This window comes from Rhipicephalus sanguineus, chromosome 7 (assembly GCF_013339695.2).
Source record: "Rhipicephalus sanguineus isolate Rsan-2018 chromosome 7, BIME_Rsan_1.4, whole genome shotgun sequence".
Lineage (NCBI taxonomy): Eukaryota > Metazoa > Arthropoda > Arachnida > Ixodida > Ixodidae > Rhipicephalus > Rhipicephalus sanguineus.
Genome location: NC_051182.1, coordinates 168,923,493 through 168,944,502, shown reverse-complemented (window position 1 = coordinate 168,944,502; position 21,010 = coordinate 168,923,493).

Genomic DNA, 21,010 nt, shown 5'->3' with positions numbered 1-21,010 from the left:
AACACCCAATGGCTCTCTATTGATGAATAAACGGCTTTTACAGGGCTCTAAAATTGCCAAAGCTCCGAACGAGTGTGAATATTGGTGTTGAATCCTTCATCTGAGGCAAGCTTTGAGATTGGGCTAGTTGCTAATCCATCTTCAAAAAAAGTGTAGGAGTGGACAACAGACAAAGAAGGGAACAAAGACAACCGTTCCCTTCTTTGTCTATTGTACACTGCTGCACTGTTTGTTGACGATGAACTTCATTTGAGGTTTCTAGTCTCACTGATATAAGTCGTATAAAAGTTCATGCGTGGAATTTTGTAGATTACCCCTGGTAACTTTTATTGCTCCAAGAGGTCTTTAACATGTGTGAGCTGTCATGTTACCTAGTTTTTTGGCATCTGGGAAATTCTCACACAATTAGTGTAAAAAAATCTTGCAAGTGACTCGCTTATTCCCTGCACCATGGGATGCCCACATACTTTTGCTGTTCCCGTTTGTCCTCCCAAAGAATCAAAGTGCTCCTTCGACAAATAGTTTCCAGGAGGTTACCCACAAAATGCGTGAACTGTGACACATCCTACATTAGTGGAACGAAAAGTTCAAACAAACAACAAAACACCATAAAAAGTGCCTTGAGAAAGGCAAGACATGCTCAAACACTGGTGGATAATTATTCATTACTAACCAAGTGATTAATTTGGACACCACTGCTCTAATCGCAATGAAGAAAATCTTTATACATCTGATCTCAAATGTGGTATGTGTGCAACTTACTTTAGCTGTACATGTGTTGACCTACCCAGGATATACACCAGCACCCACTGGCACCTAGGCCATAAATAATCACCCTCTTCGCATTCTTTATTGTGAACAAGGGGCCTATAGTGGTTCTGAAACGTTAATTTTAATTGTTGCCTTTTCAAAAGGTACCTCACATACATGAACCCATTTCGTCGACAGGTTTTCATTCGTCCACTGAAACAGATCGAGATAGCAGTGACCTGTGGGCTTTCATTTATTCAAGGGTAACAAAAGTTACCTAACAACGTCATAGTGAGTTGGTTGTCACTGAGAAGATGCAGACACTGGCGGTTTTCTGAAAATGGTATCACCACATACTGATGTTTCAGTCAAACATTTCTTTTCCCATGCCTTGAAAACACTGTCTTACTCTATTAGTGGCCTTCGGTGAGAAAGGCTAGGATGCTTGTGTCACTACCACTGCCATTGTTGATGAACCATTCCACGGACATTGGAATGGTTTATCAACATTGTCTCTAACATACGAGCCAGCTCATGTGACGGCACATGCAAGCCATGTATTCTCAAATGCCTCTACTAAAAATGGCACCACGTTGCCTCACTCCGCTAAATCTAAATACTGAAAAGCATCCTCACTGTCCCACAGTCTTAAAGAAATAAATTTCAAGGCCTTGTTTTCCACTGTGTATAATGGCCACATGCAAGATCACTAAAAGGTGTGCACGTTTTCACTGTATTTGCTTAACGTGCATTGTCACCTTCATTTCGGTATTTTCCCTGTATCTCAACATCGTGTGAACGCCTTGTCAATAACAAGTCAGGTATTTCAGATGAACGCATATACACGGGAGAAAATTGCTAGGAGCACTTACAACTAAGTTTTAAAATTCGTTAGAATGCGGTGCGGACGGTACGCATCTACATACCGCTTTAATCGGGTGTGTTGGCAGTGCAGGTTTACCGTGCAGCAATACGGATATGCCATACCGTCGTGGTCGGCATGTCAGTACTTTAACCCGCAAGACCTCTACCGCACCACTTTACCGCAAGCAATGAGCAACTAGCGCGGCTAGAAAGTTCTTTAAAAAAGCTGCGTGCCGACCACGACGGTACGGCATTTCCCTCAGCGGCGCGCACCAGTATGTCAGCGTAAACTTACCTCGGCGTTTAAGATTCGAACACACGGCAGGCGTTTCAGCGTAGCCGTCAGCTTGCGGTTCAGCAAGCGCGTTTTCTTGATCTGGCGCTCTGCATCGGCGTCTTCAGAGCTGGAGCAACGTGGCAGCACTTTGAAGACGTATACACCACGGGGGCCACATCGTGCTGCAGTTGCAGAACTAACTTCTAAAATGTAAAGAAAATACAACCTTCAGTGACTGATGCCAAGCATCTCACAATTTCAGAATACGTACCCCTATTCTTGAGGGTCCGCGTTGGCACTGCAAACGTCGTTACCACCAACGTACAAAACGACAGTCTACGCGCTGAGAGTGCATCGCAGAGACGGCCTCAGCCATTCGCACAGCGTCAAAACCACCAAAACTAAATATGCAGGTCTCGACGGATGTTTTCAAGTGAAGGCGACTCCTGCACACGCAAAGAAGGCATAACTCAAAGCCGGCGACTGCGGTGAGGTACAGGTGAGGGTACCGAGTAGAACATAGGCAACATAGGCAAGTAAAGGCTGGGGACAAGGCCGAGGAATCGTCGGATCTTTCCCTAGCTACAACAGTACCTGTCTAGGGGCAGGGAGTACCTCCCTATGGTAACGTCAGATCCGGTTTCGCGCCAAACCGGGAGAGCCCCGACTCCAGGGATACGCTTTCCAAAAAACATGGCGCACGTGTCGTCACCGCCGCCGCGCATGCGCAGACTACCCTCCTGAAAAAGGCCCGTTGAGCAAGCCGACGAAATCACGTGCCGATCATGTGGCCAGCAAAAACTTTGGGCTGTTATGATCGGATTTCACGGCTTTTCACCGCTGGATCGTCGGAATGGTATGGCGGCATCTGCCCTGCTTTCTTCGCCTTCAACGTTACCCGAAGTGAACCAGATGCGGCGACAACACTGCAGTTGTGTCCTGAACCCTTCAAGGCTGTCAGTGCACCTCGTCAAGCTCTTTGGACATACTCGGCTTAGTTTGACGGTTTTATGGCCTGGGGTCAGGCCAAGGGCGGATCCAGGTGCCAACTTTGGGGGGGGGGGCGGTTCCTTCATCTGACCGGGGTGGGGGGGGGGAGGATGGTAGGGTAGGGATGAGGAGAGACAGGCACTGCAGGCAGGCGGGGGGGAGGGCTGACACATGCTTTGGGGGGGGGGGGGGGGGCGATCGCCCCTACCGCCCCCCCTCTGGATCCGCCACTGGGTCAGGCCCGTAGCCAGGGGGGAGGGGGGGGCAGGCCCGCCTCCTTCGAAATTTTTATGATACGGTGTTTTACCGAAAATAAATAATGAAAATAGGCGTTTTTCTCAAATAGTCAAGGCTTCCAGCAAGTACCCCCCCCCCCCCCCCCTCGAAAAAAATTCCTAGCTACGGGCCTGCCTGGAGTCGAGGTTGCTCGGAGGAGGCAGTCACCGATGCACTGCTTTGTTCAGCATTCTGCGAGATGCACCGAACAAATAGCCGAGCGCCGGAAATTCCTCATCGGGCACCTTTCCCACACCCATTTGCAAAAATCTGCAAGGCGGCTTTCCTGCAAGGTTGTTTTCCAACCAAAAACTCTCAATTGACTGCTTTTCTCGCTCATTCTGTTTTTGCTTCTCTACCCCCCCCCCCCCCTTTTTTTTTTTCTTACGAACGACGGCTGCCTTGTCCACCTAGCGAAGGCTGAGGGTTCGTACGAGGCGGCCCCACAGTAATAGTTGGGGAAAGAGGTCGTTTTGTCGTACTCGCGTGCCTTCACTGGAATTAGGAGCGGTAAAAGTACAATGAGCCAGAAAACCAGTCTTCGACGGAGAGTTTTTGGTTGGAAAACAACCTTGCAGTAAAGCCGCCTTGCAGATTTTTGCAAATGGTCCATTGACCCGACCGGCAGCTGGCCGTCACCAGCGCCGGCGACGCTATCGAGGCAAGACTACACCTGACAGCACACCTGACAACACGACCAGTTTTCAGGCATGTGCGCAGCCGAGATCCCTTCACTGTGTGTATGGTGCCATATTGTGTCTTTTGTTCAACTCCCGGGCACCGTCCGTTGAGCCAGGCGCGCCGCTTCTCTCTTTCCTGGGGTGGGAAGGAGGCGGTGCTTGACTTTTCCTTTAGGGGGCGGATATGAAGACAACGTGTTGATTGAACTGTCCTGGACTTGATTGTTTTCTCCAACAGGGAATCTTGGGAAGGCCCAGGCTTTATAACGCGAGCGTCGAGACGCTCCAAGCACGCCACGCGTTACCACACGCTACCAAACGGTCATGTAAATATAAACGTTCCTGTAATCAGCTCCCGACCTCTACTTCTCCCTGAGGCCTGGCTGCTCCCAGCAGGGGCGTAGCCAGCGAAGGGGGGGGGGGTTGAAACCCCCCGCGAAATTTTTCACTTTTGCATGTGCATATATACACGCACACATACAAACGCACGCACGAACATACAAAAGGGATCGTTGAACTCCCCCGAAAAAAATTTCTGCCTATGCTTCTGGCTCCCAGGATGGGCAGACCCCCAACCACATCACGGCACACGTTCGGCAAGTTTCGTGGTACGAGGCAGCACTTCTACACATCCGCGACAGTGTATTGAATCGTTCCACCTTTGACTATATATTCATGAAGCGTCGCCCTAACCTAACCTAACACATGTGTCTGTCTTTTTAAGCGCTAAACCACTATGTTAAGTACTCACCAACTCGCCCAACAAGTTTTAATTCATGAAGTGTTTGCGGCCATAGGCGTGCGCAGGATTCGTCATCGGGGGGAGGGGGGGGGGGGCGAAGGTTCATCGTAGCCCCCCCCCCCTTCCTCTCTACTATGTCTAATAACTATGGGGCAGACTTAGCGCCCCCCTTCTTAGGTGACTTGGGGGGGAGGCGTGCGCACGACGAACTATGTGAAAAGCAATTCCCCTCAAGAAACCTGTAGCGATAGGGCTGTATACCCTCTCGCTACCCCCGCCGAGAGACGGAATAATCTTTGTTATTGAACGTTTTGCGTTGAACCTCGTTTTCCACGAGTTTTGCTTGACTGTTGTTCGCCGACTGGAACTTGCCCTGGTTTAGGGCTGGTGCCCTCGCAGCTTGTCCGCCATCTTGTCAGCTTCTCGGTTTGTGAGGGTACATCGCGCTTGCCAGTTCGGTTCGCGATAATCAGTTAGGAGACAACTGCAGTTACATCTGCCGCGTAGCTATAAAGCCGTAACCGTTGTTAGATTAACCGCGGTTAGGGCTGTCCGTGTGACAGAATGAGTCCATGCAGATAGGAACGAACACGAGGTCTCGGTCACCATTCCCGACGTTGATTAAATTTACTCCAGGCGCAGATTTTAGACCCATAACTATGATCTGTAGTTAGTTTCGTGAAAGAAAAGTGTTAGTCTAAAAAACTATACGAATTTTGGTCTCAGAAAACACTTTTCTGCCGATTTCTGAACTTTGAGCGCACCCAGCGAAAAGCAGGTGAATTTCTTGGTCACAGTATTTACTCCTATCAAAGAACAAGTGAGATGCAATCTAAGGAATATTTCAAAAGCGTGCGAACTTGAGCTTGTTGGTAGACATTCATAGTAGAAAACAGCGCGATACAAGTATTTTATTTCCCTTTTCTTTCTAAGAACTTCTGAGGAAAAAAAACCACAGGCATGGTAAGCGGCACGAAATTTCAGGAATTTATTGCTGCAGACAAGTCAACCTGAGGATAATAAAACTCGCTACATTATGACTGATATTCGAGCTTTCTTTTTTAAAAACATACGCGGTTTTGGCGTACACCGTTATACTTCAAGATTGTGCTGAAGCATACTACCAAAAACGCCGAAGTTAGTCTTCTCCAAGCGGTCATTCTTAATTTTTTTTTAAATCTCTGTGATTGAAGTCAATGACGTTATCTACCATTCTGTACAAAAAAAAAAAAAACGTTGCGTCATTTGATTGGCTAACAAGTCATAATGCGTCAAATATGACCAACTCAGCCTAGTGGCCGTGTTTGTGGCGACCACATGACATGTCAGTTGGAGACAGAAAATTGGTCATAAGCAAATCTCGGTAATCTCCGTACCTGGATGCATCCGGTGAATACAGATCTTGTGTGGATCCCAGATTCCGGTTTCTCGCCACGGCATTGGTCACACATACTGTACATTGTCAAAAAGAAAAGAAGGAAGGCAAAACTGAGGAGAGATGCAGAAGGGATCTCTCGGAACAGTGCAGTTCTGGCTTCAGCATTTGGCATTTCGAAATTCCGTCGCGCAATTCGTAGACAAAACCTTGACCTTCATTATACGATGTAATAATTAGCATATTCATGATGTCAAAACTAACGACAATAAAGTTGTTAGTGCAAGTAGAAGATACGTACTGATTAGAACCTTTGACCAGCTGGTCAATAATAATTGTTGGGGTTTAACGTCTCAAAACCACGATATGATTATGAGAGACGCCGTATAGTGGAGGGCTCCGGAAATTTCGACCACCTGGGGTCCCTGTGCACCTAAATCTAAGCACACGAGCCTCAAGCATTTTCGCCTCCATCGAAAATGCGGCAGCCGCGGCCGGGATTCGATCCCGCGACCTTGACCAGCTGGTCGAAGGTTCTAATCAGTATCTTCCATTGCAAGTAGCCATGTTTGCCTGCAGTTTGTGCCCAGCTGGCTTGTAACTAGAACCAACTTCACAGTTGGTTCCCAACTGGGACCAGTTGATTCCAGTTACACATCTGCACGCGGGAATATAGTCAGTAGAACCTCGTTGATACGGTATTGTACGATTTCCAGGTGCCAATCTTCGCGATATCGTTATCAAGCGAAACCGCGCAGTCTGTAGTGAATTCGTATTCTACGTTTTCCCGGATATTACGTTTTCTCCCGCATTTTTTTTCTTTCAGAAACGAGGTCCTAATCAACATAGGGTCATCTTTGACGAGCGGTTGTGCATTTAAATTGGCCACCGACCGCAGTCTCCGATGCGGAAGACGGTCGCCACCTGCGCCACCTGGCTCCTGTCTCCCCAGCAGGCGGCGTTCACCGTATCGCGCGGGGAGTCGCGGAGCGTGAAGTTGAGCACGCTGCGCTCCTCGTGGCCGCTGCGGCTGCCCGAAGACGCTGCTCGCGGACGAAAAAGGAAGAGAAATAACCAATTAAGGACAATCGCGATTTCCGCAATTTACAGCTTGCCAAAAGGCTACTGCACATGCGCGAGTAAGTTTGTCTTCCATACGAAGGGCCTCAACAGATTCTTCTTCCGCTAATCCCTGCCTTTCCTTTCATTCGTTTCTCCTTTTCTCATTGTGCACGGGGAACCTACACTGAGGCGCGACCTTCATGCATTGTAAATAAAAAAAGGCAGAAGCTCAGGGGAATTAAGAGCTTGAAGAGATGAAACATTCATGAACGCGGGTTTGTCGGTGGAGCCGACGCTTCGATAAGCGGTCTCTTTTAAATATATATATTGGAAGGTAGGCTACGTTAGAGCCGGCTATCCCATCATCATGATAGTAGTATTGAAGAAATACACAAATACAAGAACAATTAGGAGGAATAAAAGAATAAGGAAAGAGAAAAATTACACCATTTCCCGCTAAAGGGGACCATGAGGCGATGCGAAGCCGGAGCACTTGCACGATCGCGTTCCGTTGGCGTTCGTTGGTCATGCTACCGACCTCGCGTCGTGGAACGCGAAGAGGAACGCTACGCGCGTCTCGTCTTCCCGCTAGCCTGGCCGTTAATTCTCACAGGGCGAGCGGGGAACGCGGTCGACAGGCGTGCGAGAGGGGGGCAGCGTAGGAGAGGAGAGAGAGGGGGAGGGGACGCGCATGCGCTGGTGCTCATCGCGGCGTTGCGCAGGAGAGAATTTCGGCATGTCTAGCCCGCGTTTCAGAGGAAGAGTGGAAAGGGAGAGGGGGGAGTGGAGAGGGGAAGGGTAGAGGGGAACAGGACAGGAGGAATGGTGAGTGGGAGTGGAGAGGGTATGCGCATGCGCAGTAAGGGTGGTCACGCCGCACACCACCACCACCACCACCGGATGGAACTCCGCCATAATTGATACTTCGCGTCTAAAAAAATAATCAGAAGTACTATCAGCGCCTCCTTTATTTTTTCTGGTACTATGTACATGTAGAGTCTAAGGGCATAGTTCAGTACATACAGCGGATAGAGTCCGTACAGATGTTTTTTGTTGACTTACATACATCGTGACTAGGACATATATTCATTATAATTCAACACTTTGTAGCGAAGCCTTTGAGTTGAGTAAGGGGTTGCGCTCTCTATAGCCTTCTAGTGGGTCGTCCTCTTGGGCTCTTCCCGCTCGCGCTCTGAGCTCGTGTTCTTGCTGGACTGTCGCCATTGAGCATCGTCGCCGACTGCCGTCTAATAAACACCTCAACAAATTGGTGGAGAGTGCTGTGCTCCCATTCGATGCCCCTGGAGCTACGATCCCGTACCCTACCAACTACCATGCCTCAAGACGCTGCTCAGCAAACGCCTCCTCCAACAACGACCTCCTGCCCCGGTGTCCCCCGCATCCGCGACCCCCCTATCTTCACCGGCGCGGATGGGACCGACGTTGAGGACTGGCTTGCGATGTACGAGCGTGTGAGCGTACCCAATAAATGGGACGAGGCAGGCAAACTCAGCAACTTGGTTTTCTACCTCGCGGGTGTGGCGGGCCTCTGGTACAACAACCACGCCACCGATTTCCCCACGTGGTCTGCTTTCAAGACCGCCATCATCGACGTGTTTGGCCGCCCTGCCCTTCGTAAATTGCAAGCCGAACAACGTTTACGTGAACGAGCTCAGCAGACCGGTGAGTCCTTTACGAGCTACATAGAAGACGTCCTGGACTTGTGCAAGAAAGCCGACGCAGCTATGCCTGAGTCTGACAAGATCCGCAACGTTATGAAAGGCATCGACGACGACGCCTTCACTATGCTGCTCGCCAAGAACCCTCGTACTGTGGCCGAGGTGATCACGCTCTGCCAAAGCTACGAGGAGCTGCGCCGGCAGCGGTTGCTGACCCGTCGACCTGCATCACGCGACGCCGATCTCGCTGGCTTGTCGGCCATTTCTGATCAGTCCGCCTTGCTAGCCGAGATCAAGTCCTTTGTGCGCGAGGAAATTGCCCGCCAGTTCTCCCTACTGGCCTTCCCTCAGCAGCAGCATGTTGAACAGCCATCGACCACGCTGCTGCCTCCCTTACGCCGCGCTATTCAGCAGGAAATCGCGGAAGTCATGCCGGAATACCACCAGCCCCCTCCGGCGCCTGCACCGCTCAGTTACGCGCAAGTTGTAGCCAGGTCACCCCAAGCGGTCTCTGTGGCTGCCCCACTTACTTACGCCGAAGCCGTCGCCAGACCTCAGGCCTTTGAAGCGAGTGGGCCGGCTGCGTTTGCCGACGTCATACCTGGGCCACCGATGCAGCCCATCATGCAGTCGTATCAGCAGACGCCGCGTCCACCGCGTCCTGCGTCATGGATGGGACCTACCCCGACGAATCGATGGCGCACTTCTGACAACCGCCCGATCTGCTTCGCGTGCGGTTGCGCCGGTCATGTTGCCCGCTATTGCAATCGCGTGCAGCCGCCTCGTGTCGGCTCAACCATCACCAGCCAGTCAAGCCGCCCGTATTACGCTTCACCGCCGCCTATGTCACCGTCGTCTCGCTCAGCTCCATCTACACGCCGTTCGCCGTCACCACGACGTCGATCACTGTCACCGATGCGGCCACGTCCGGTCCCACGTGACCAGGAAAACTAGTCGTCGCAGTCCACGAGGCAAGGGCTGCGACGCTGTCGAACTGCGAAAGCCCTCAGAGAAGCCCATCGAACGTGTTAGACGTGTTTGTGGACGGTGTTCGCGCATCTGCCCTTATCGACACTGGAGCCGCCGTATCCGTTATTGACGCCAAACTTAGCCGATTACTGCGAAAAGTGACGACGCCACTTCCCGGGCTCTCCCTCCGTACAGCCAGCGCCCAAAGTATTCACCCTACAGCGGTGTGCACAGCCCGCGTCATGATTAACGATGCTCTGTACGCCGTCGAATTGATCATAATTCCAGCATGCTCTCACGATGTCATCCTAGGATGGCATTTTCTCTCCCACCACGAGGCCGTGATTCATTGCGCACCAGCCGAAATAGAGCTCTCACCATTCTCTGATCTGACGCCGGCTGACTGTCCATCGTCTGTGAGCAAGGTACTCGTCAAAGACGACACCACAGTGCCTGCAAACTCGTCAACGGCGGTATCCGTCTACTGCGCCAGTCTCTCCGACACCGCTGCACTCCTCTCGCCATCTGACCGTGTTTGCACGAGGAAAGGCTTGCTGGTGCCTTTCGCGACCGTGCAAGTCACTCAGGGCAGCGCGTCAATTTTTGTTATCAACCCATCTCCGTACAGTGTTGCGGTGGTGCGAGGAGAATGTCTCGGCAGCGTGGGACCCCTCGAAGACGCATAAATTATGGACGAACCAGATGACACACACTGCCCCAACTCCAGTACGCTCAGTGCTGTTACCACGTCTGGTTCATCGCCCGATGATGTATTCGCTTCTTCCATTGCTGGCAACCTTACGCCGGTCCAGCGTTCCCAGCTTCTGGGTCTCTTGGAAGAATTTCGCGCTTCTTTCGATGTCGCTCAAACTTCTCTCGGCCGCACGTCCACCGTTACGCATCGCATCGACACTGGCGCCCAACTGCCACTGCGGCAACGTCCATATCGCGTATCTCCCACAGAACGCCGCGTAATCAACGAGCAAGTCGACGACATGCTTCGACGCAATGTTATTCGACCATCTAACAGCCCCTGGGCGTCTCCTGTCGTTCTTGTTGCGAAGGAGGACGGTTCTGTGCGGTTCTGTGTGGACTACCGACGGCTCAACAAGATCACTCGTAAGGACGTGTATCCACTACCGCGCATAGACGACGCGATTGACAGCCTACAAGGAGCAGAATTCTTTTCATCCATCGATTTGCGCTCAGGGTACTGGCAAGTACCTATGGCTGATATGACGCTCGACCGAAGACCGCCTTTGTCACGCCCGACGGCTTGTACGAATTAAACGTCATGCCGTTTGGGCTGTGTAATGCGCCCGCCACCTTCGAGCGCATGATGGATACTATTCTGCGCAACCTGAAATGGCACACGTGCTTGTGCTACCTCGACGACGTCGTTGTGTTTGCTCCAGACTTCTCCACGCATCTTCAACGCCTCCGGTATGTGTTGACGCGTTTGAGCAACGCTGGTCTGCAACTGAATTTAAAGAAGTGCCGATTTGCAGCACGGCAGCTCACAATACTCGGCTACGTCGTGTCCAAGGACGGAATTCTCCCCGATCCAGCCAAGCTTCGGGCCGTGACCGAGTTCCCGAGACCGACGTCCGTCAAAGAACTGCGCAGTTTCGTAGGACTGTGTTCCTACTTTCGGCGCTTCATTCGAAACTTCGCGACTATCATATCGCCGCTGACGAAGCTCCTCGGAAGTAACGGGCCCCTCCATTCGTGGTCGTCAGAGTGCGACGACGCTTTCGCAACGCTCCGTCGTTTGTTGACGTCGCCTCCCATACTACGCCACTACGACCCTACGGCCCCTACAGAGGTACACACAGACGCCAGCGGTGTTGGCCTTAGCGCTGTCCTTGCGCAGCGCAAACCAGGGTTCCCTGAATATGTCGTGGCATATGCAAGTCGTACGCTTACTAAAGCCGAGACCAATTACACCGTCACCGAAAAGGAATGCCTGGCGATCATCTGGGCCCTTACGAAGTTCCGACCCTATTTGTATGGTCGCCCATTTGATGTCATCACCGACCATCATGTACTATGCTGGCTGTCGTCATTGAAGGATCCCTCAGGCCGCCTCGCCCGCTGGGCACTTCGCCTACAGGACTACGATATCCGCGTCCTGTACCGCAACGGACGCCAGCATGCTGACGCCGACGCCCTCTCGCGCTCGCCCTTGCCTGACGACAATACCCCATCCTCGTCACGTAACATTATTGTTTCTTCCATCGACGTTCACACCATCGCTACCGAACAGCGCAAGGATAAATGGATCGCCTCGCTGATAGACTTGCTCACTGATCCGTCGGCAACACCAACCACTCGCGCGTTGCGTCGTCAAGCCCACCATTTCGCCATTCGTGACGATCTACTGCACCGACGCAATTACAACGCCGATGGCCGCCAGTGGCTACTTGTGATACCCCGCAGTCTGCGTTCTGAAATATGCGAGTCCTTCCACTCTGATCCACAATGCGCGCACTCTGGGGTATCCAAAACTTACCACCGCATTCGACAACGATACTTCTGGCGAGGGATGTACCGCTACGTGCAGAAGTTCGTTCGCTCCTGCCTCGATTGCCAACGCCGAAAACCTTCAACGCACGTGTCACCCGCTGGTCTACAACCATTACCTTGCCCTAACCGTCCGTTCGGGCGCGTGGGCATCGACTTGTACGGACCACTTCCTCTGACATCGGCTGGTAACCGCTGGGCAATCGTCGCTGTTGACCATCTAACGCGATACGCCGAAACCGCCGCCCTCCCAGCGGCTACAGCGCGCGACGTTGCCTCCTTCCTGCTACACCGATTCATGCTGCGTCACGGTCCACCCCAGGAGCTTCTCAGCGATCGAGGCCGTGTCTTCTTGTCGGAAGTCGTCGAAGCCATTCTCAAAGAGTGCCATGCTGTTCACCGCAAAACTACTGCTTACCACCCGCAGACGAATGGCCTAACCGAACGCTTTAACCGCACGCTCGGCGACATGCTCTCAATGTACGTCGCCGCCGATCACACAAATTGGGATGTCATTCTGCCCTTCGTCACCTACGCCTATAATACCGCCCCTCAAAGCACAACTGGGTTTTCACCCTTCTTCTTATTGTACGGAAGGCACCCGTCGCACACCATCGACACGATACTCCCATACAAGCCGGATTCAACTGAGTGTGCGCCGATTTCTGACACAGCCAGGCTTGCGGAAGAGTGTCGCGAGCTTGCCAAGACTTTTACAACGCAGGAACAAGAGCGGCAGAAGAGCATTCGCGGTGGCACCACCACTTCTGAGTCCACGTTCCTCCCTGGAGCACTCGTATGGCTCTCGGTCCCTACCACTGCAACTGGCATCTCTTCAAAACTACTGCCGAAATATGAAGGCCCCTATCGGGTCGTCGAGCGCACATCCCCGGTCAACTACGTGATCGAACCCATCGAACCATCTTCGGACATGCGCCGTCGAGGGCGCGACATAGTCAACGTGGAGCGCCTCAAGGCCTACTATGACCCACTCATAGTGACGAGCTGTTAGGTCGCCGGACGGCTCCCTTTTCGTACCCGGGGAAATTGTAGCGAAGCCTTTGAGTTGAGTAAGGGGTTGCGCTCTCTATAGCCTTCTAGTGGGTCGTCCTCTTGGGCTCTTCCCGCTCGCGCTCTGAGCTCGTGTTCTTGCTGGACTGTCGCCATTGAGCATCGTCGCCGACTGCCGTCTAATAAACACCTCAACAACTTAATTTTTAAAGGGAACAACATCGAAAACTTTTTTTTTTTTTGAGGCGGTGTTGTACCCGATGAAGTTGTAACTGAGGGGCGACTATTGCTAGTTGTGCGTTTTTGATTATCGGGATGTGGCCACGGTCCAAGCACTTTGCTGAAGTGTTCGTCTGTCGAGACTGTTCGATCGCTCACTCAGTTGAGCGCTTCTTCTTCAAGGCTGCAACTGCTTTCCTTAGAGGTTTGTTGCCATTACTTTTGTTTGGGTTGGAGGACAAAGAAGAAAAAGCCCGCTTGGCGAAACGTACTCCAGCGACACCCTGTGTTCACGAATTTTTCATTCCTGCAGTGTGTTTTGAAAAGCGTTTCTGTTGCTCCCGCACCTTCGCTGAATAACATCCTTGCGGAATAGTCAACTGACTGGCATAGGCGTACGCAGGGTTCCCCATCAGGGGGGGCGAAGGTTCATCACAGCGCCCCCCCCCCCCCCCCCCCCCCCCCCGTGCGTACGCCTATGATTGCAGCGTGAGTTGCAGCCAAATACTTACCCGAGTTGACAGCGACGGATCGAGCAGCCTGCTTTGCGATAACAATGCCGAACACAGTGACTTTCGTTGCGTTAGGATCCAATCTGTCGATCGACGTTCGGTTGAGGACAGCGTCGCGTTCCATTTGCGTCAGAGCGATAGCACCGGTATTCGATGCAAACATGGCAGTAGGTAGAGAGAGGGACACTGCGATTGTTAGAACTACTTATGCACTGCAAGTTCTAGGCGTGGACGTCAAATAGCTTTTCACGTTCTAAACGGTGAAGCCAGACGTGCGTACGTCAGGCATATTCGGTTTCGCTTATCGTCTGCTCACTATAACGAGACTTTGTTTTCTTACATTATATATCAACAGATGCGACGTAAAAGTCAATGTTAATAATCTTCACTTATGTTACTGAAACGTTGGCGAAGTGAAATGAATGTCGTATTTTTCGTCTGCCACTTTCATAAGCTCCTTTTCAAAGCGAGATGAAGATAATTGGGCTGTTTGTTTTATGTTTGAACTTATTCAAACTGATATTCATTTATTATTTAACAAACAGAAATTTGTTCATAATATCGGCTACAATTAAATTTGGCGCTAAGATTACATGGCATGTCTTCTTTTGGCTTGAATTCTGACTCCTTTTTAAAGTGGCCTCTGAGATTTGGTGCGCCGGCAGATATCCGACGGTCAATTCTCTGAGGCCATACCAACTGCAACTCTGGTCGTGTCTATGGTTAGGTCGCTAGGTGGCCTGGCTAGGCTAGGTATTGGCTAGGTACATTACGTCATCCACGGTTCCCTAGGATCGTGTTGTGGAGCTTGCCAAGCCCGTCGCCTCGGACAGATGTTGTCGATGTGCTCTTGGCGCTCACGACCTCTTGGTCGCAGCCCGTTATCGACGGGCAAGTCACGGTAGGAGGGTGCCCGAGCGACTTCTTAGAGTGCGGCCGGTTTCTGGCCCATACTGAAGCCTACGTAAGCGTAGCGACGGGTTAGACCCCCCTTCTGAAGCGCGTCGCGATAGCGTTAGCAACGTCGACTTTGTAAACAAGAGAGCGGCGTCGTTACGGCGAGTGTCGGCGGCGTACATCATGCAGCGGGGCGGAAAACGTGGTCGAGGCGGTCCGGGCCGGGGCCCAGCCCGGGGAAGAGGACGTGGGCGAGGTGAGAACGTTTTTATTGCTCGTTTTTCGAAGCGGGCGCGTCTCGTCAAATATGGACGGCGCGGCTTCATGCCCGCGTCGTAGCCGCCGCTTCCGTGGCGTCTCGTGACAGTAGCTTACGGGTGCTTTTTAGCAGGGCACATGTGACACTAGCACAGGCATTACCAGAACAATGCTAGTCCCAGCACTCTTATTCCGTTGAGGCCCTTCAGCATTCTTATTCCGTTGAGGCCCATCAAAATTGACTTCGCGAGTCTAGTGACAACAAAAAGAAATGCTTAGGCCTCGCAGTATTTGCGCTGGCTGCTTTTCGCACAAGGTTAGTGCAATGCTGTCGTTCATTCGGCACGTAGTAATCCTTGGTATGTGTGCGTTTCGCTCATGCATTATGCGCGTATTGCAGTCAAAGAGGTGTGCGCTGTTCGTTGGTGCCGGACGCAGCGTGGTCTAGTAAGCGACGCGGACTTTATCTGCGATAAATGAAGTTGCTGGGTGGGCCGCTGCGCGCACACTTTTCAAATTTGCCTCCTTAACCACTTCACGCATTCAGAGTGAGCTGACAGTCAGTCTACTGCGTGTGAAACGTGCGGATTTAAAACCAGAACTATGATTGCGGGTGGCGGCCGTAATGGCGCCCGTTTTCACTTGCCTTGTGCGCGTTTGCGTACGCGTCCGGACGGGAAGTTTTTCATGCTGCATTTTTTTCTTGCTTCGTCCCTGGCGCTTCACACTCCTACTTTTAACAGCGTACCGTGCCCATATTCGTGGCAAACTGCAGCGACTGCTTCTGCTAGCTGTAATATGAATAGTGAATTTGATTTGAAACGCGGTAGTGGTCTCCAGCCTGCATTAACTGAATCGTAAGCAACACGGATGGTGCCAGCGGGAGGGCAGCTGCCCCTTTTTGATTTCCATCCAACAACTGAACAGGAGTGCAAAAAAAAAAGAAGCTCATACTGTTACTTCTACATATAACACAAAATATCGCTGTTCCCAAACATGTTACTCGTTCTGATAAATTAAAATTGTTCTTGTCTTGGCCATGACCTCATCTCAACTTGAAAGCATTTCGTTTGGCCAGAAGCACAAGAGCGGAGGCTTGCCGGGCTGAGCAAAGCTCGTTTAGTGGCGATGCAATGGCATATGACCTCAGTTCTGCACGCAGTTTATGAAAGTGCCCTTTCTTTTTTTACCACTCGTGGGCTCACTTACAGTACATAGTCTGTTTTCCTAGCAGGCTCAACAGTCGGAGAATATGCTCAGAATCGTTATGGAAAACCTGAAAAATCAGGGAACTCGGAAAAATTAAATTGGTAGGTACCCTGGATCTGCTTACACACACTTAATATTTTGGCTACATATTTTGACATCCCAGTGGGATATGTGCCCCGGTAGTAGTTTTGCATGCCATTCACAGGCGCTGTGCCAGATTCAAAAGCTGTTCTTGTGCTAAAAGTAAATGAAGAGTTGCTTTGTTTTTTTCATTTTATCTTCCAGTTTGTATTTGCAGTCTTCTCAGCCTGCGTAATTTAGTCTTTCTCACTTGTTTTGTTTACCACAGATTGTGCAGGTTGGTACTAGTAGTGGGTCTCAGAACAAGCTGGACTACACTAAATAGTGGTAAATAAACGTGGTAAGCATAATTTTGGGTTACTGATGCATTGCCCAGGAGCTGCCGCATAAAGGAAGGGGAAAAAAAGAAACCTTATCGTATCCTAACGCAATGCGAAAAGTCTCTTGGGAGCGATGTCAAACTTGTGGGGAAAACTGCAGAGACCCATTGTGTACAGAGGTCAGCATGCTTGTTTAGAATGCTGGAACGGCATGCTTTGGCACCTTCCAGCATGTTCTGGTGCTGAATATACCTATAACAGCCCGCACTTGAGTATTCATCCCTAGTGGCCATGCATGCTGTAATTTGGGATCTTTCTAACCAGGCGCAATTGGCAAATGTCAGAGTGCAGTCTGGAGTGCACCGTTCCATTGTTCTAGACAAGCCTGACCACCTTTGTACTTTCTGTATTGGTTTGCTCCTCTGTAGGTTTGAAGTTCCGGTGAAAATTTGCTGCATGATGTGTGGTGTGCGTGCAGAGAAATGTTGTAAAGCTTAGATTTACCTGGCTGTGTGTACGGCAAGCCTGGGAGTTGTGTGCCGAGATACTTCGAGGAGTGTGTTATGCATCAGTTCAAAAAGTACTGGTACACCCGTGAGCAAAAGTATACGGACCACGGGAGCATGTGCCGATATTGTTGTCTACGCCTTCTAGTGGCGAGCCATCTGCTTTCAAGAGCATTGCTTAGCCCTCGCATTTGCCAGAACAATGCCCTTGACAGCAGACTGCAATTTCAACACGCACTCCCATAATCTATATACTTTTGCTTATGGTTCTATGTGTCTTAGTAACATTTAGCACCTACAGAATCGTGTTCGGAACTGACCTGGCAGTGATTTATGCATGCTTTAATTCATGTTGTCAGGATGTTAGGTGTACTGTAAAGCAGTTGAAAGAGCTGGGCGTTGGGCCTCTCTTGCTTACTCGTAGCTGGAGTTCTGGATTGGATGGTTGATTAGCTGTGCTCTGCACATACATATGAAGTGTGTGCTATACCATGCGATTTTAAGAGCTAATTTAGTTGGTATTTGGTGCAACACTAACCTGTGCGTATTTGACCTAACTGTACGTTGAAAAAGAGGACAGTGCATGTGCGTGTAGTTAATTTCAGTGCACGCACAACCATCATGCAGCATGCAATAGACTTGAGCATTGCAGTTGGATGACTATAAAAATTTTACTGCACTTCAGTGTATGAATGGCAAAGCCTCGCAAAACACATTATGCCTTCGGCACGTTACGTTCCGTGCATCACATGCCAGTAACGGGTCACACGCCAGTAATGGTAGTTAGCTTACAGGTGTTCTGAGCTAGCTTACAGGTGTTCTGAGCTGACACGCAGAGTAAGATCAAGCAGTGCACATCAGATTATAGTTTCTGGGGTTTTATGTGCCAAGTCGGCGATATGATTGAGGGATGCCATAGCTGAGGGCTTCTGAAGTTTCGACCACCTTGGGTTCATTAAAAAGACACTAAAGGCAAATATTAAGTCGACGTTGATTGTTTAAATAGCAGTCCAGAAACCTCGTAGTGCTACTTTTATGCCAAGGAAGTGCTTATTTAAATAAAATCAAGTTTTAGTGGTCCAAATCGCGGTAGCGAACTTCAAATCACCTGCCTGAAATCAGTCTTTCACACGCCACTGCTGCCGTGCCTCACGTTGCCCGCCTTTACTGCGCGGCAGCGTGCACTGGCGACGTGCACCATTCGGGCATCCGGCAACATTGTCGAACTTTCTGTCAGAGCGACTTTCACGAGCGCGCAAAACACACACGGCAGTACGCGATACCGAAACTACGACTGAGACGCGACTGTGTGAGCGAAGCAGGGTGCCGGGCGAAGCGCAGTTCGGCGAAAACAGAACCTTTGAACCACGCTTGCTGTTCCCCATGGCAACACCAAAGAGGTTTTTTTCCATGAATCAAACAATGTACAAACAGGATTTTATTACGTCTCTTGATGCAGGGCAGGTTTTTTTTATTGCTGCTAGTTTGATTACTAGTGATTAATTGTAGGCAGACTCTCATACGTCATCGGGATCATTTTGAAAATGTGCCGCTCGTGGCGCTCATCGTGTGATACATTTAGCTTAATTTCTCGGTAAGTAGGGCACTGCTGTTGATAATATTGCTGTTTTAGACGTCATACATTGAGCTTTCACTCCGACATAAATTAATTGCCTTTAGTGTCCCTTTAGCATGCACCTACATCGAAGTACACGGGCCTTTAGCATTTTGCCTCCATCAAGATGCGACTGGGAGTGGAAGCTGCGAGTTGGCAGCCGAGCGCTGTAACCACTGTACCACCGTGGCGGATGAGCTCGTCAAAGAGCTTGACGTGCAAATACCATGTGTCAGTGTGTTGGGTATGAAGCGAATGTACGTACAGTACTCGTGGATTGAAATAAGACATTTTAGGGCTAAGTAATGCACATGTTTTCGTTTGTCTTCAGTTCGGGTCATATCTGTGTAATTTCGACTTGAACGCGGAGATCAGAGACATTATCTTTACAGACCAGATTCGTTGTGACATGATGTGGTTATCTCGAGCAGTTGCTCATACAATTCGTTATACTAAAAAATTAGTTGCCTTTGAATCCGTGAGTACTGTACGTACACAAGCGACACACGATACTATTCTGGAGCGCTCGCAGTACGCACACGGGCACGCAACAGCTGGGCCTTGCCTTGCATGCCTACGAAACACAGCTAGCTTTGTGTGCTTGCATCTCTTGCATGGCAAAAAGAGCTCTAAAGTTGAGACTTTCAGCGAGGCCATCTTGAGGGATATTCTGAATGGTGAAGTCCAGACACGCTGCCTACTAAATGTTCTGGCACCCCATTGTCTCTGGTGTCGCTCCGAGAAGTCGTGTGTCCTTGCTCTATCTGACCACTACTATTGTTCAGCATTACCAAAGCTATGGGGTGTGTGGTGGTGTTGTAAGGGTTTACTTACGTTATTCGTTGCCTTTACCGGCCTCCCGACACGCACTACCTTGCTATATACTCTTTAGCTGTATGCGCCAAACACCATTGTGGAGATCAACTGTTTTGCACCAGAACCAATCGTAAATGACATAATTACACGACACCAATTAGCTAATACGAGTTACAAACTATATCGATTAGTGGCCACGAATGGCACACCTATAAAACAAAGAAAGAACCAAGTTTGGAGGGCCAACCTACCCTTCGGCCAGCGCTGCCGCGATCTCTCACCTCAGGGCAGAAGAAACAGAACAGACATAGGAACATTTGAGAGAAACATGCGGTGCACGATCGCGAGGCGCTGCCTCGGGACTTCGAGACCGTGGAAGGGAGTGCGCGCCTGCCGAGGCCGGGCCCCCAACAAGACGACGTAACCACCAGCCGGCGACGAAGAACAAGAAACAGAGGATCACCGCTGGCCGGAGAGGCCGAAACATATACGCACCCTCCGAGGTCCCCAAGTGGTCTCCCCGAACCTCGTCGCGCGCCCCCACTTCTAGGGTGAGCGCGAGCAAGGTCTGAATCCCGCCAAAATTAGGCCAATGGAACACCGTGTTTAACCTTTGAGGGGCGGGGCAGCAGCAGAGTGACAGCGATTTATGACCCGCTGCCACCCGTCCAGTCGGGATGAGAGTGATGCGAGAACTCAAGGGAAAATGGCGTCGAGCAACTGGAGCGGACACCTGAATTCCCACAGGTGTAAGCAAGTTACATGCTTGCGCAGTAAAACATGTGTTGAGATATGACTTTACAATTGGCAGGTTTTAGACAGTCGCATTTGTTTGGCCCGTGTTACGTGATGTCAATGTGAGCTGTTTATTCTTCGAGTTTACATCGTATGCCTTTATTGTATCGGTAACCGCTGCTAACTGTGGTTACAAATCGCATGGCACGCGATTGTCCGCTTCAATCCAGACTTGCGCTTGTGACTCGTTCACCGCACTGACAGCAGCAAATAAATGGTGAAATGAGCCATTGCTTTGTGCCATCTCACTATGAGGACAAGGCATCAGGTACGTTCTAACATTATTGGCAAGAATAGCTGTTTGTTTAGCCACGCTCGCTAATCTGAGTATGCTGAGAATTTGATAATGATGCTTGGAAATAGTGCAGTATAGGCACGAATACATTGCTGTTGAAGAGTCTGGACATAAATCAAAGCAGTACAAGGGTCAGTTTGGAAGTCACAGCGCATTACGACTGCTTGGTAAATTTGAAGTAGAGGGCACCAACTTCGATGGATGCTAGTGTTTTTTTTTCTCTCTGCTCGCTTTGCATGCCCATCATGTGTGCGCAGACACCAGGGGACGCTGAGCAGACTGTGAGGCG